Raw genomic sequence first — 15,284 nt, forward strand, 5'->3', positions numbered from 1 at the left:
CTGTGTTTTAGCCATTATTTGCCGGCATGGTTAACGTCATTTAAGGCACATGCAAGGACCTGACTGTGCCCAGAGACCAAGGAGACCTCTTGTCTCAGAGACATTGATTATGCCTTGACATAATGGCAGGTGGAAAATTGCATCTGCTATCTGTGCCCACAATTTGCAGGGGCAAAAAGGGAGATATTAGAAGTTAGTTAAACTCACCCCTGTGCAGATGCCAGCACACGTGCTGTTTAACGCCCTCTGGGCTTCAGTGGGACTTACACGATACACAGACCTTCAACTGACTCTGCCCCGGGACAAATAGCAGGCCTTTATAGAGCATTTTTCATCAGGAAAAGATGAAAAGGGAGATCAGTATCATTTACAAGGGAGATCAGTAGCATTATCCCCATTTTATGGAAGGGGAAACTGAGGCACAGAGCAAGCTAGTGAGTGACTTCTTCAAGGTCACCCAGCAGCAAAGCTGGGACTACAGCCTGTTCCGCACTCTCCCCATTAGGAAATACGGCCTACCAAGGCTGGCCTGTAGCAATTGAGTTCTGACGTTTCACTGACTTCCACATATGTGTTTTGGAACCAGCCTTCTCTTTCGCTGTGTCCAAGGAGCTCTGCACACTAACTTGGGGGACCCCCCCACTCAGCCGGCATGCAGGCCCAGGACACAGCACTGTTGATTGGAGGTTCAGTTAGATGGAGATATGTGCATCTCCCTAGTTTATCCTGGAAGTGCCCTGGCATGGGCTCAGCTCCTTAACTGTGGGCAAAGTTTTCCCCCTGGCTGCACCCGGTGCAAAGAAAGAGCTCACCGCTCGGGGCGAGGAAGAGGATCTGTGCTGCTGGCAGCAGGAGGGCAGGGAGTACCCAGAGGCCCGGCCTCCACACTCGGTGCTCGTTCACTGGGCAGGGACCAATTCTCATTGCTGCTTTGCACTCCTCAGCCGGATGGCTGTCCAGCTGGCTCTCACAGAAGCGGGTGCGAAGCCACACCTGGAAAGTTCAGAGACACGCATGAGTGATTCTTGATGGTTATTACATACGTATGGCCTGAGACCCCCAGCCACAGACCAGGGCCCCATTGTACTAGGTGATGTATGCTATTTATCAGGTGTATTGCGGGAGCACGTAGGCATCCTTAGTCAGTACCCAGGACCCCAATGTGCTTGGCACTGGGTGTGATTTATTAGGTGTATTACGGTAGCACCTAAATGCCCCAATCAGTGACCAGGATTCCATTGTGTTAGGTGCTATACATTATTTATTAGGTGTATTATGGTAGCACCTTGGCACTCCAGTCAGTAACCAGGTCCCATTGTGCTGGGCAATGTGTGTTATTTATTAGGTGTATTACAGTAGCGCTTAGGTGCCCACCTCACAGATCGGACCCCATTGGGCTGGCCTGTAGACTCCAAGAATGGACTGTCCCTGTCCCAGTGTGCTTACAATCAGGCAGGGCCACCGACTGTGGGAAGAAGGGGAAGGGGACAAAGGGAGCTGTTGCCAAGGGCGGAATTTTGGGCAGGTGGAGGGGCAGCAGCCACGTGCTCCGGGATGCAGCTTGCTTTTCATCCCTGTCCCCGGACACTAAGGGAGTGAGGGGGAAGTACTTGCATTCTGTGCATGCCTCTCACACCTGGCCAATGAGCCCCCTTCACTAGCCAGGTGTGAGAGGAAAGGGATGAAAAGCAAGCTGCATCCTGGAGCGCACGGCTGCTGCCCCCCCTACCCGCCAGAAATTCCACCCTGGGCTGTTGGCCTGGGGCCCTGCAATTTAAAAGGGCCCAGGGCTCCAGGCTGCCACCACCACTAGCAGCAGCAGCCAAAACCTCAGGCCTTTAAAATCACCGCCAGAGCCCCGCGCGGCATGGTCCGGGTAGCGCTGAGGGCTGGCTGCCTCTAGCCCCGCCTCTTCTGCCCAAGCCGCCTCTTCTGGGGGGTCTGGAGCTGAGCCCGCCACATTGCCCAGGGCCTGGTGAAGTCTGTCACCAGCCCTGCAGTCAGAAGGTCTACCCCCTGCAGTGCCACCTCTGACTGCAGCATAGACATGTGGGATGGCTGGTGCCACTCCGCTGGGTTAACCCAGAGAGCTCTGTACACAAAGCATACTAACAGGAACTGACCAATAATAAGCCTTTCCACTCAGGCATTTCTAAGCTGTTTGCAAGCCTCCCCACCCCACCCCTGTTATTACCTCTGTTTTACCCAGGGGAAACTGAGGCACGGAGCAATGAAATGACTTTTCCAACGTCACGCCATGGGTAAGCCCAAGAGCCAGGAATACAATAACCCTGACATGCACTCCACAGTCCTAGATCGCCTCTCCCTCCCGCCCCCAGCTGGGACTAGAGCCAATGAGGTCCTGGCTCAGATGCCCATACTGCTGAGACCACTGGCCAACACTCCCCTCCCAGAGACAGGAAGAGAGCACAAGGGCTTTGACCACTCTAACTGTTAATGGAGTCATAGATCCCAAGGCCAGAAGGGATCACTGTGATTATCAAATCGGCCCTCCTGTATAACACAGACGATAGAACTCCCTTTAGAACTAGCCCATAGCTTAAAAAAAAAACCCACAACCAATCCCGATTTTAAAATAGCCCCTTGGTAAATTGTTCCAAGGGCCAGACCCCGCACATTCTCCCCTTATTATTGTGCTATTACGTAGGGTACAATCTGGATAAATGAACAGCTGCGTCCCCTCAATTCTCCAACCTCCGGTGCCTTGCTGCTCTGCTGTGAGAGCCGCCACCCCCCCTCGTTTGGTCACACCCAGTCCCCACCATGTACATCCTGCCCAACTGAATTACGTGAATGCTCCAGCCAGTCCCTCATGTCTTATGTGACTGGGTGACACCAGAGAATTCCCAGCCTCAGAAATGTGCAGTTTGTCCTGACTGAGCCCACTCTGACCGGACAATACAAGCTCATAGAAAGTGGGTCATTTCATCAAGAAAAAACAACATGCACAAACCCTGTTATTTCAAATGGAGATTCCCAAACACTGCAATCCAAACACACTGGTTTAGATAAAACAACAAAACAAGTTTGTTGTCTGCAGAAAGGTGGATGACTCAATTACGAGAAATTAGGCATAAAAATCAGAAGTGGTTACAAAGAAAAGAAAGGATAAAACACAAACTAACCCCTATCTTAGCCAGCTAGATGATTTCAAAGCCACAGTTTCTCTCACCACGTGTCTTTTACCATTTTTACTGCCGGGACACTTCGGGCGTGTCCACACCGTGGGCTAAAGTCAAGTTGAGCTATGCAACTTCAGCTATGTTATTTGCGTAGCTCAAGTCGAAGTAGCTTAACTCTGCGTTAGGCGCTGTTTACACAGCGGGAAATGGAAAGAACATTCTCCCTTCAACTTCCCTTACTCCTCGTGAAGGGAGGGTTACAGAAGTTAGAGTAAGAAGCCCGTTATTTTGAAATTATTTTGAAATAATGGGCTTGCTGTGTAGACGCACACTCTGTTATTTCGAAATAAACGTGCAGGGTAGACATAGCTCTCCAGACCAGATCTCCTCCCTCAGGTCAGCCTTTCTTCAGGTGTTGTTGCCGCCAGGATTAGAGAGGAACAGAAGAGAGAGGAGTGGTGTTGTTTATTCTCTATTTTTATGCCTTTCTCTCCTCTGAGGTGCGTCTCCAGCTGGGCAGGGCTACCCTTTTCAAATTGGTGGCCTAAACATGGGCCTCTAAATCTGCGAGGGGCCTGATTTTCAGAAGCAATAGGCACCCACTAACAGAGAGAAAGATGCTCAGAGCCTTTGAAAATCAGGCCAAGCATTTCAGGGCCAGGGCACTGACCTAGGCCGAGAGGCCCCCCCGGTGTTGAAATCCAGAGTTAGGGGCCTAGGTGGAGCTGGCCTGAGAGACTTGAATCCAAAAGACCAGGTTGGACAACTGGGGTCAGGTTCTTTTTCCTCCCCGAGGTGGAGAAATTGGTTTGTTAGGGTCAAATTTTCAAGAGTGTTCAGCAGCTATCCAGCCTGCCCTTTGGTTACCATGGTGCCCGGCAGGGTCCCAGGTGCGGGGCTCTTCTTTTGGTGCCTTTAGACACAGTCTTGTGCACGTGCAGCCCCCACTGTAGCCTGAGCTCTGCCCTCATACAAATGGCACGCTAGTGAGGCCCTTGGGGCTGGTAGCTCCCTCCCCATCCACCTCTATGGCTCATCTCATCCAACATCCACTCTGCCAAGCCCGGGTTCCCTACACAAAGCCAGCCTCTCCTGAGCTTGCTCTCCCTGCCTCACCAGTGCCATTTGCAACCCCCTCTCCTCTACGCTACACAGCAAATGGCCTATTGGCTATTGCTCTGCCCCACCTGGTCGTAGTGCTGGTGTCCACTTAGCCCTTCTGCAGGCATGATGTGTACGACCACACCATGTTGCTTTGCCCCCCTCACGTGCCTACCCATGGGTGGAGGTGGACGAGTTTGTGCCTGGCTCTGAGGTAGCGACGTGGCTTCATTAGCTTGGCCAACAGCAATTCCTGCTTTTTCGCTCCTCAAGGGCCAGGTTCAATTCTGCCGGGGCTCTAAGCCCAGGAAGAGGTAACTCTCTGCCCCCTACCCAGGGGTGAGAAGGAGGCCCTAAGTAAAAGCTGGGTCACGGGGTGTTAAACGTGACTTTATGTTGTAGGGAGCAAGCAGAGCTGCAAATGAGAGGCTCTACAAGAAGTCAACCAATGACTTCCATGTTGCTGTAAAATGCAGGCTGGGGAGAGGCCAGGAAACAGACCAAGAAACTAATAATCTTACGTTTGTACAGCTTGTTACATCCAGTGGGGCACAAAGACTGTGCTCAGGAATCATTTTGCCCAGCTCTGAATTGCAGTCACCTCTGGGGTGCGACCCAGCGGCTGTTGAACAGCAAAGAGGAACAGCTTAGGAGCGGAAGTGGGGAATACTGTACAGTATCCAGGTGACACCATAGGAGGAATCTGGGTCAGGGAGAACACAACGATGTCAGTGACGTTTCCCTCACACCCGGGCTGTGGGTAAGTTGTGCCATTGCAGTGTGTTATGACTACAAGTTGTCAGGACTTTACATCTCACCGGAAAGGCAGCCGCTAATGCCGTGCTGGGACATTGGTTCTCTGCTGACTTATCACCAGTGTTTCTCCTGCACATCTCTGGGAATGTCCCATCCATGCATGAAGCAGCCAGGACCCTGCTGCGCTCCCAGAACAGGGCCAACACATACAAGCTGGAATGCAGCCGGCATGAGCAGGAGCCATAGGTCAGTTACTGCCTTCTACAGGGTGATCCCCAGCGATCTGTGCATGGAAGGGACCCCTCCCCCATGCAGAGCTAGGTGAACGTGGGTTCAGCTATCTGGGCAGCCCGTTCCCTGGGACGCTGCATGATCTGGTGGCCATGCTGAGGAGTGGGTGGGACATGCCCCAAGGAGGCTGCAGGAAGTTCTGGGTGAACCACACACTGATTCTCCATAGACATTAGCCAGAAACAATAATCCAGTCCCAGGTCCCCCACCTCACTCCCTGTACAGGCTGGCGATTAGGAAAAACTATTTCCCTAGAAGGGGGGGAAAGCACTGGGATGGGTTCCCTAGGGATAGGGTGGAATCTCCATCCTTAGAGGTGTTTAAGTCCCAGCTTGACACAGCCCTGGCTGGGATGATTGAATTGAGGTTGGTCCTGCTTTGGGCAGGGGGCTGGACTCTACCTCCTGAGGGCTCTGCCAGCCTTAATCTTCTATGATACAGAACGTCTGCAGCCAGAGGCCAGCTAGCCCAGCAATGCAGCTCCAGAAGAGCACCGTGCCAGGGAGGAGGGATGGAACGGGCGGAGAGCTGGACTTGTGCCTGTACAGGAGACTCAGGGCATCCCTTTCGAAAGAGGGATGTAAACTGGACAGATCGAAATCGTAAATGAAGCTGGGATTTAAATTTCCCGCACTTCATTTGCATAACGACGGCTGCGTGTTCTTTCGAAAAAGGGCTTTTTGAAAGTAAAACCGCCGTCTAGATAGGGTTCTTAAAAAAAAAAAAAAAAAAAAACTTTTCCGAGAGAATCTGTAAACCTCTTTTTTTTCAGGCATTATGTCATGTAGCCAGACCCCGCCAAAGAGTCTGCAGGACCCAAGGCGGCATGTTGTGGTTGGCTGCGCCGTGTGGCCGGGCGGCTCCCAGCCAGGGCAGCGAGTGAGCAGCCGGGTGGGCAGGTGCCAGGCAGTGTGGGGCCCTGAAGGCGCGGGGCCCAAGGCAACCGCCTTGCTCTCCTTGCCCTAAGGCCAGGCCTGCGTGTCGCCTTCTGCATCTCAGCACGTTGCTACATGACACGCAGCCCTTCCCTGTCTGTGTCAGCCCCTGAAGAGGAGAAGGTGACACGGTTGTTGGGTGATGTCTGAACTCCCCTGCAAGATCAAGGTCATACACACCGAGGGCTGGCAGAGATTGAGATCGAGTCCAACCCTCTTCCCAAACCAAGACCCACCAACTAGTGTGTCTCCAGAGCTGCCCTCCAGAGAGACTTACAGCTCCCACTTCATTCTCCAGCCCATAGAGTGGGGAGGGACTCCTTGAGGCCCGGCCCCTCAACCCAGGGCAGGATGGGCCCTGGTTCCCCCTCACCTACAGCACACTGACCTTATCTTGGTTTATGAGACACAAGGCCCAATTCAGCCCTGTCCAGAGCCCGGCTGACTTTCGGTGGAATATCCATCTAAGGCACTTACGTTGCCCCATCCCTGCGCACCGTCGTTCTCTATATACACCATCCCTGCGTGGTAACCCCATTGTACACATGGGGTGCTGAGGCTCAAAGAGGCTAAGTGACTTACCCAAGGTCACTCCGGAAGTCTGTGTCATAGCATCTGGGCCTCCCAACTTCTAGACTAGCCCCTCCGTGCTAGGCCATCATTCCTCTCCTCTGCCCTCAAACTTTGATCCCACCTGTTTTATTGCCTAGCAGCCATCAGCCTAGCTGCTGGGGCCACGGATGTCAAAGCCCATCCTGTTCTGGCCAACAGAGACTCCTCTGTGTGGTAGAACTATAGACCCCGGAGAGGCCCATAGACAATGCAGCGAGTGCTGTGTCCTAGCCCCACACAGTGGAGCACACGTTAGACCTATCGGCACGACAGAGCAAGCTGTGTAACGGGGGCCGTTAGACACCGGAGTGAGCGCGGTCCCGTCGGGGACGCGCCCCATGGAGAAATCCCAACTTCTCGCGCTCCCCCTGCTCACAATCTGGTCCCCGGGCGCGCGGAGGGGACCTGCCAGCAGACAAACGGCTCCGTGATGAAGGGATGAAAAATAATCTAGTCCCCACTGGTGTGGTTTTCAATACTCCATTCATCCCTAATGTGCCAAGGCTCCATTCCGAATAATGTCGCCTTTTGTCCTGCGCGGCCCGCCCCGCCCTCCAGCCTAGACTGGCTGACAGAGGGCAGATGAGGCTTTCCTGGGCCAGCGACACAGACCTGCTCCTACCAAGGGAAGCTGTGTGGCCAGGCTCAAAGGAAACCATCACAGCCTGCCCCCGCCAGGCACAGCTCCCGATGCCATCTGCCCTCCCTGCCTCCCTTAGTGCAGTCAGACACAGGAGGAGGAGGAGCAGCAGCAATTTGGAACCCACCCGTCTTTCCTAGTCACCTTTGCTACAAATGACTTTTGTGCAAGAGCAGGAGAGTGATGGACAGCTCCTGGCAGGGGCACCAGCAGGTTTTAACCATGAAATCCACCCCCCACCTCCACCCCGGTTACCAGACTCCTGCGGCAACACCTGGCCTGAGCTGCATCGCTTGGGTGTATAATGTGCCTGTCAGCAATTAATAGATTCCTGCTTCCAATCTCTTCCCACGGGCTCCACCAACCTCCCCAACTCTCAGTCCCCTCCCCCTGCCTCCAATTCAGAACCACACCCCCTCTTTGCACGCCAGGGAAACCCCTTCATGACTCCCCATGGATGGAAAATTAGTTTTCATCCATTATTGCAGGGGTTCTCAAACTCTGTGATACCGCAATCCCCCTCTAAGTTGCTGCCACCCCTCTCTACGTTGCTCAGGACCCCTCGGGGGGTCGGGACCCACAGTTTGAGAAATGCCGCATTATTGGTTATCACAACCCTGCAGCAAGCACAGAGGTGTTTTCAGAATCTATAGACAGGCTTTGAAACTGAAATCTTTGCAGCTGTTGGCCAGTTACTACTTTGAAAACTGTGAAAATCCTAAGTAGATCTATCCCATGCAATCTATAGACTCAGAAATATGGGATATTGCATCTGGAGTAAGATGGGACTCTGCATCTGGAGTAACCTACATGCAAAGCAACACTAACAGTGTGCAGGGCATAGAAAGTCCCTACCCCCTTGTTTCACAAACTAACGAATATGGTATCCAACAACTGGTGCTTGAAAACAGCTCATTCCAAAATCCTGCCTTTAGCTTTGGTTGGAAATACATTAGATACCAAAATGCACCTGCACTTCATTGTTCTCTAGGGCCGGGTCCATCTCTCTTGGCAGTCATGTCTTTTCTCGAAACTATTCAAACACACGTATGAAAAACTAAACTCTTCAAAGTCCATTTCCCTGCCCAAGCGTTACGCATGGGAAACGAGCACACTGATTAACAAAACAAAACAAAACAAAACAAAAAAAAAGGAGTGCCATAAAAATCACATACCTGCTTGGTATTTTCTTTCCAGTGTGATGATGGGTGTATAAAATCCCACAATCAAATCGCTTCTTTTGAAATAAAGCAAAGCGCTGGTAGCGAATTAAAGGGATTTAAAAATGCAGGAGTCGCTATTCCCCTGGCACTAGGAAAACAGGAGGAAAAGCAGGAAACTTTGTGAAGAACTTTTTTGCAAATGAAAAAACAAACAAACCCTGGAAGAGAAAAATGTTTCATCGAGCCCCGGAAGAGCTGCAAGCTGTCAGCCCGTTCCCTGGGCTTTGGGAATGGATGGTGCTGCTGTTGGATATGAAGCTGATTAGAAGTAGCCCTGCATCACAGGATCACGTCCTCGGGTGGATTTCCTCGAAAGAATAAGAAAAAGAAGAAGAAAGTGTGTGTGTGTGGGTGGGGGGAGAAGGAACAGGGTTAAAGGGACATGCGGGAGTGGGGAATGGCTCAGGTTTCAGGAAGGCAGGCAAGAGATACACTCTTAAATCGGGCACTAGCGCTGGGCTGCGAATGAAGCATGGAGACTGATTTAGCATCTTGGAGGAGGGGAGCCCAGCGACAGAGGGTGTTTCTATTTGTATTTTTTCTTCTCCTACAAAACGCCTCCATAGGCTGGATCCCTCAGGCCAGCCAGTGGCTACGCTGCATCAGCAGGTAAGGGGGTATTGCAGGATCTGATGACCACTGGCTTCGTGGGTACATAGTAGGCCGGGTACATAGTAGGCCGGGTTCCAGGGCGAGAGCCTCACACTATGCCAGCCCATTCACGCTGGGTAAAGGGGACAGAGCAGGCTCTAAAAAGCCCCTGTTCCTACTGCGGGAGGATGCCCCTGGGCAAGGCCTGTGGAAGAGGAGGGCTCCCTTGTACACTCTGCCATAGTGGTGGTGTCAGGGGTGAGGCTGGGGCAGGGCAGGAGGAGGATGTGACCGCAGCATGGAGGAGATTTCTGTGCAGCACTGGGTCCTTACAGCAGCCCAGGGACTCGGCAGCTGCCTTCCGAGCTGTCTAAGGCCTGTCTACAACAGCGAGCTAGGCTGCCCCTTCTGCATTGCTCAGGTATGTTTAAAATCCACAGCCCTGAGCACCCTCGTTAAGCCAACCTAACCCATGGTGTAGCCAGCGCTAGGGCAAGGGAAGACTTCTCCTGGCAGCCTAGCTACCCCCTCTCAGGGGAGGAGGACCCTTCCTGCCGCTGTGGGGCATGATCATGGGCGGTGGGTAGAAAAGGCAGGGGAAGGTGTTGCCTTCCCAAACTGCCTAGCCTGGCCCTACCCACACTCCACTCCCTGCTTCAGCCTGGCTGTTCCCTGGGCTTCAGCCACGCTCAGGCTGGGGCTGCACTCTGTGTCCATCCTCCCTGTACCAAGGAGGCTGGGGTTGTACACCACCCGCTCTTCCCAGGCGCCAAAGCTTGGAGGTGGGCTTGGGTCACTCTCTGCAGCGGAGGTATTGCCCCCCTCCAAAGCATCTTCCAGACCAGTGGACCAATCGTTTCCCCTTGCCATGCTGCCCATCCAAGTTTCCCGGCTTTAAAGAAGTCTGCTTGAAATACTTTCCACCAAAGCTGGCGTGCAGGGCTGTGAAATGTATCTGCTTTCCATGGGCACTGTAGATTTTTAATTTTAAAAAGTCTGAAAAAAACAAAGTATTTTGGAAATGCTGCCCCTGTGCACCAGGGCAAGTGTAGTTCAGGGTGTCCCTGTGGCCATTCTCTATCGGAAGGACTACCCAGCCAGACTACATCTCCCATGATGCTTCACCCATGTTCTCCAAGAGGGAATACCTATGAGTCACCCCCAGGAGCCCAGCCTAGAGGAAAGTGAGAGTATGAAGTAGAAGTACCTGAACTCTAACCTCCCTGAGGCACCATGGCAGAATTGCCTAATCAAAATATTCTAGTTTCAGCTGAAATTTGCTAGTATCCAATTAAAAAAAAATCTGTAGGGGTAAAAGAACCTCTTGCATTTTCTGACTAGTTTTATTGAAAACCCATTTCTCTCCCAGAGTGTTGCCCATGGATTCATGTTTAGGACTCTTCTTTAATGAGACCAGTGTGCTTATTTTTCCACAGTACAGGTTGAACCTCTCTCATCCGTCACCCTGGGGACCAGACCAGTCCTGAATGAGAGTTTTCCGGACCATGGGAGGTCAGTATTGTCTAGCAGTGTTACCTACACTTCCACAGCTTGCTGGGCTCTTAGGAGTCATTTAGGGGTAAATTAGAGCTAAAGAACAGCACAGAACACAGAGCGAGAGCTGATGGCCTTAAACAAACTTTATAGGACAGCGGAAAGCTTGGCCACACCTCTGAGATGTGGACATTTGGCTAAGTAAAATCATTCTAGACGAGAGAGGTTCAATTTGGCTGCGTCTAGACTGGCAAGTTTTTCCACAAAAGCAGTTGATTTTGCGGAAATCTTGCCAGCTGTCTACACTGGCCACTTGAATTTCCGCAAGAACACTGACGATCTCATGTAAGATTGTCAGTGTTCTTGCGGACATGCTATGCTGCTCCCGTTCGGACAAAAGCCCTCTTGCGCAGTAGGACAGGCGAGGGCCCAGATCGGGGATGTCTCCAGCTAGCAAATCCGATGCTACTGTTGAACACTGGGGCTGTGTCTACATTGGCAAGATTTTGTGCAAAATCTTGCCGCCTGTCTACACTGGCCGCGAGTATTTGCGCAAGAACACTGACGGTGTAATGTACAAAATAAGTGCTTCTTGCACAAATAGTCTGATGCTCCCGCTCAGGGATAAGCCCTCTTGTGCAAGTATTCTTGCGCAAGAGGCCAGTGTAGACAGAAACGTTAATTTCTTGCGTAAGAAAGTCTGATGGCTAAAATGGCCATCGGAGCTTTCTTGCGCAAGAGAGCATCAATACTGGCATGGATGCTTTTGCGCAAGAGCACATGCCAGTGTAGACGCTCTCTTGCGCAAATAATTTTAACAGAAAAACTTTTCCGTTAAAAGTATTTGCGCAAAGTCATGCCCCTCTAGACGCAGCCTGGTTGTGATTGCAGGGGTCAGCTCCTACTCCCTATGCAGTCCTGGGAATCTTGCCAACGTCTGCAGTGACCCAGCAGCTAGACCCTAGAGAGCCATGCTCAATTCTCTCAAACTCCTCTGCTTCATTTTCAAGCCAGGCTCCAAATACAAGTAACACTAATTGCACTGTTAACCATCTGTTATGACTTTTGTCTCTGGGCTGAGTAATTAGCAATTAGGCATTGACTTCCCTTTTCCAGTAACTTGGGAGCTGTAATTAGGCAGCTCACACATGCAAGAGCATTGCAGGTGCATTTTAAGTCTGATTTGCCTCAACTTTGCTTTACTCCTGGCCATCCCAGTCCTTTGCAGGGGGCCGGCAGGGCTTTAAATAATCTTCATCAAAACTGGATCAAGATCCAAATCCCAAGTTTGAAACCCTCCCCCACTCCCAGCCCATCGACTCACCTGCCATCCAGGACTCAAGGATCAGTCCAGCAACTGGAGCACTACACTGCTGATCATATAAACCAGGGGTGGAGAACCAGGGGGCCGAATGCAGCGCCTGGCTTGCCTGTATCTGGCCCCCAAGACTTGGGGTTTCCCCACTATCCCCATGGGTCTGGAGCATACAAAATCTACCCCCTAAGCTCTGGTGTGCGAAAGGAATGTGGGGAATATTTTTCTCCATCTCAGGCAGGGGCCACGCCCAGGAGGGTTTGGGGTTTGTTTTTTTCCTTTGCTTCTCACTTGTGTGTGGCCCCCCAACTGATTTTTCTGAGCACCAGCAGCCCCCCTGACCCAGAAGAGGTTCCCTGAAACTATTGTGGGGGGAGGGGGCAGGGAGAGAGAGACAGTCTCACAAGGTCATTGTGTTCATCTGTAACTTTAAAACCAAAGAGTAGTCTCTACAGTGCCACAGGACTAACAAAACCCCATCTAGTATCCTGTTGGGGGACATTTCATGGTGAATCTAGGCTGTGCTATTTAAGTGTCTTTACTGCCCCATTCTTGGTATTACTGAGCCATGCCCCAAAGCTGGCCTGGGGACCACAGTACACTGCCACCCCTATCGTGGGACTGTCAGGAGCACATGATGTACAGCTGCATCTGCAACATGGTGGTTTCCAGATGGGATGAATGCATGAAGTATGCTGGGCTGGAGAAAGGCCATACCTTGCTGGAAGCAGCTTCACAAGGACTCTGCTAGTAGTCACAGGGTACTGCTGACGGTGCCAGTCCAGTCTGACGTCCCACACAACAGACTAGGAAAGGAAGCTCCCACAGATCACACATCTAGTGGACAGCTGTCCTCAGGGGTCTTCTACAGGGGCAGTCACCTCTGTGACAGGCCCACGTGGCATTCCATAGACCTGTGAGAAAGGCAGAGGCTCTGCCGAAGGAAGTCTCCCCGCGTGTCATGGGGCAGACTCACTACCACGGCATCTCCTGCCGGTCGGCCTGGGAATTAGCTCGTCAGCCCACAGGGCACCTTCCGCTGGGTGGTGTCTCCCTGTACCCTCACCTCAGGCTCTCCCTTCCGGACCCACATCACTCCCAGACCATGGTATCCCCTTCAGGACACTGACCTCCAGCATCTCTCAGCCCCTTCCAGGGGGATGTTTATCAGTATCTGCACTCTCAGGTCCTCCCCCCCCCCCACAGAACCCCTAATTCCCCTGTACCTGCCTTGCCTTGCCTCAGTGACCCCCTGCCAGTCTTAATCTAGCCCCTGCCACAGGGGCAAACTGCAGCCTGCAACACCCATTCAGCATTGGCAAAGAGGTGTGTATCTGCTGCCTTGCCTATCCTGGCCCCTGGTACCATAATGCTTCAGGCCCCACAAGCTGGGAGTGAGGCCAGGCCTGCGCTGCGCTGCGCTGCGCTGCGCTGCGCTGCGCTGCGCTGCGCTGCTTCCAGGTTCTCTATGACCCAGGTCCCTCCTACTCCCCAGCAAGAGTCTCTTTCTTCTGCCACCTAGAGCCTTTATTTATACAGCCTCCAGCTGGGCCCTAATTGGCAATATCTGCCTCAGCCATGGGCTTTGTGCTCAGCCCTCTCTGAGGGCTGGGGTTTAGCCTTAAAGGGCCAGTGTGGGGCCGATGTCTGTCACACCTCTTTGGCTCCTTTGGGAAGGGGGAACAGGAGCAGGAATGGGAGAGAGCGCGTGAGCGCTGCATCTGCTTGAAAGCTGCAGGAGAGATCTTGGGGATTTCTAGCCCAGGGACAGTGCAACGTAAGGAAGCACCAGGCAGGTTTTGCTGAGTGGGGAGGAAGAGGGATGAGGGATCTTTCGGAAAAGGCTTTATTTTCCGCAAAATCAGCGTCTAGACTGGCGCTTTTTTCCGACAAAGCTCCGTGCGGAAAAAAAGCGGCAGCCATTTTTATTCTAATGAAGCAGGGGAGATTTAAATCCCTTCTTCATTAGCAATTGCGATACGTCTAATTTACATTCCTTTTACGAAAAAGGGATATAGTCTAGACGTAGCCCAGGTGTTGGCAGCGTGGAGAGGCTGGAAGGGAGCCGGGGGAGATGGGGGATTGCCTGGCTCCAGCAATCCGTCAGTGGCTTAGCCATCCCTGGTTCTGGCCATGCCTGAGTCAGCTCCCCCGACAGCTGAGCGATGCCATAGTACGAATTTGTGGGCAGCAGAGAGGGGCCCAACGTGCCAGCTTTGAATGCAGATTTCCAACCCCACCCCAGAGTTTGGGGCCACCTGGAATGGGGGGAGGGGTTGATTCAGGACTTTAGCTAGCGAGGCAGGTGGCCACCCCACACTCCAAAAGCCACCATCCCTGCTGGCAAGGACCACGGGGACCCTACAGATCCGGGCAGATTTACCCCAGCGGCCCCAGCTGGGACCACTAAGAGTGGAGAGGACGACATCTGCACCTAGCCAGCTGGTCCGAGGTTCCCATGGCAACAGGTGGGTTCTGACGCCAGAGGGGTGCGTTGTGGTTCTTTGCTGGTGAGCACAGTGGCTGGCCCGTCGCCATATGGAGTAAAACTGACCCCGTTGGTGAGCTCTGTTTCGCTTGGGAGAGTTTTCCAGTCCCTTTAACCCCCCTGTACATGTCTGTCCCTTTTGCTTTTCCTACAGGGAAAGACAAGGCCCAGTCCTCCTTTTGCTTGCAGTCGTGTGAGAGCGGATCCTGGGCCAGCGAATCCTGCAGCAAGGAGAGAACCAAGCTCTGTCTGTCTCCAGTCCCGTTGGGGCCTTAATGGAGACTCCTCCACATGGGCGGCCGGTAGGGTAGTTGCGGGAACACACTGCCTTCCCAAACCGCCAGCCGGGCCCCGCCCACATGCCACTCCCAGAACGCATAGTGTGGGCATCCTGGGGCGGAGTGTTGCTGCCCTCTCTGTGCTCCGGGGCTGGGGCGGCTTGGGCCACACACCACCCTGCCTCCCATGATAGGGGTGGGGCCTGGTGAGAAGGGGCGGGGCTGGGGGAAGCAAGCCCTATCTTGCTTCCGCCGGCCCTACCATCGCCCCCCACCCATGATTCTCCACTGGCTTAAGGCATGCTCCAAGCCATTTAGGAACCATTCTCGCCCGGGAATTAGAGCAGCCCTCAGACTGCTCTAACTTGCACCAGGGATGGACGTGGCTCCTAAATGCTCCCAAGTGGAGAGCAAGGG

General features: G+C 52.9%; 1 long non-coding RNA gene across 2 annotated transcripts; it reads right to left on the bottom strand.

Annotated features, from left to right (window-relative positions):
• Positions 1-811: 811 nt before the first annotated feature.
• On the bottom strand, positions 812-13,274 carry LOC142819272 (uncharacterized). Of its 2 annotated transcripts, XR_012897103.1 has the most exons (4): positions 12,819-13,274; positions 12,111-12,222; positions 8,654-8,789; positions 812-993 (listed from the first exon to the last, which is right to left on the bottom strand). It is a non-coding gene; the product is annotated as an uncharacterized LOC142819272 (long non-coding RNA). The 2 variants fall into 2 exon arrangements; XR_012897104.1 differs by lacking the exon at positions 12,111-12,222.
• Between the last annotated feature and the right edge of the window lie 2,010 nt (positions 13,275-15,284).

The sequence above is a fragment of the Pelodiscus sinensis genome, chromosome 21 (assembly GCF_049634645.1).
Source record: "Pelodiscus sinensis isolate JC-2024 chromosome 21, ASM4963464v1, whole genome shotgun sequence".
NCBI lineage: Eukaryota > Metazoa > Chordata > Testudines > Trionychidae > Pelodiscus > Pelodiscus sinensis.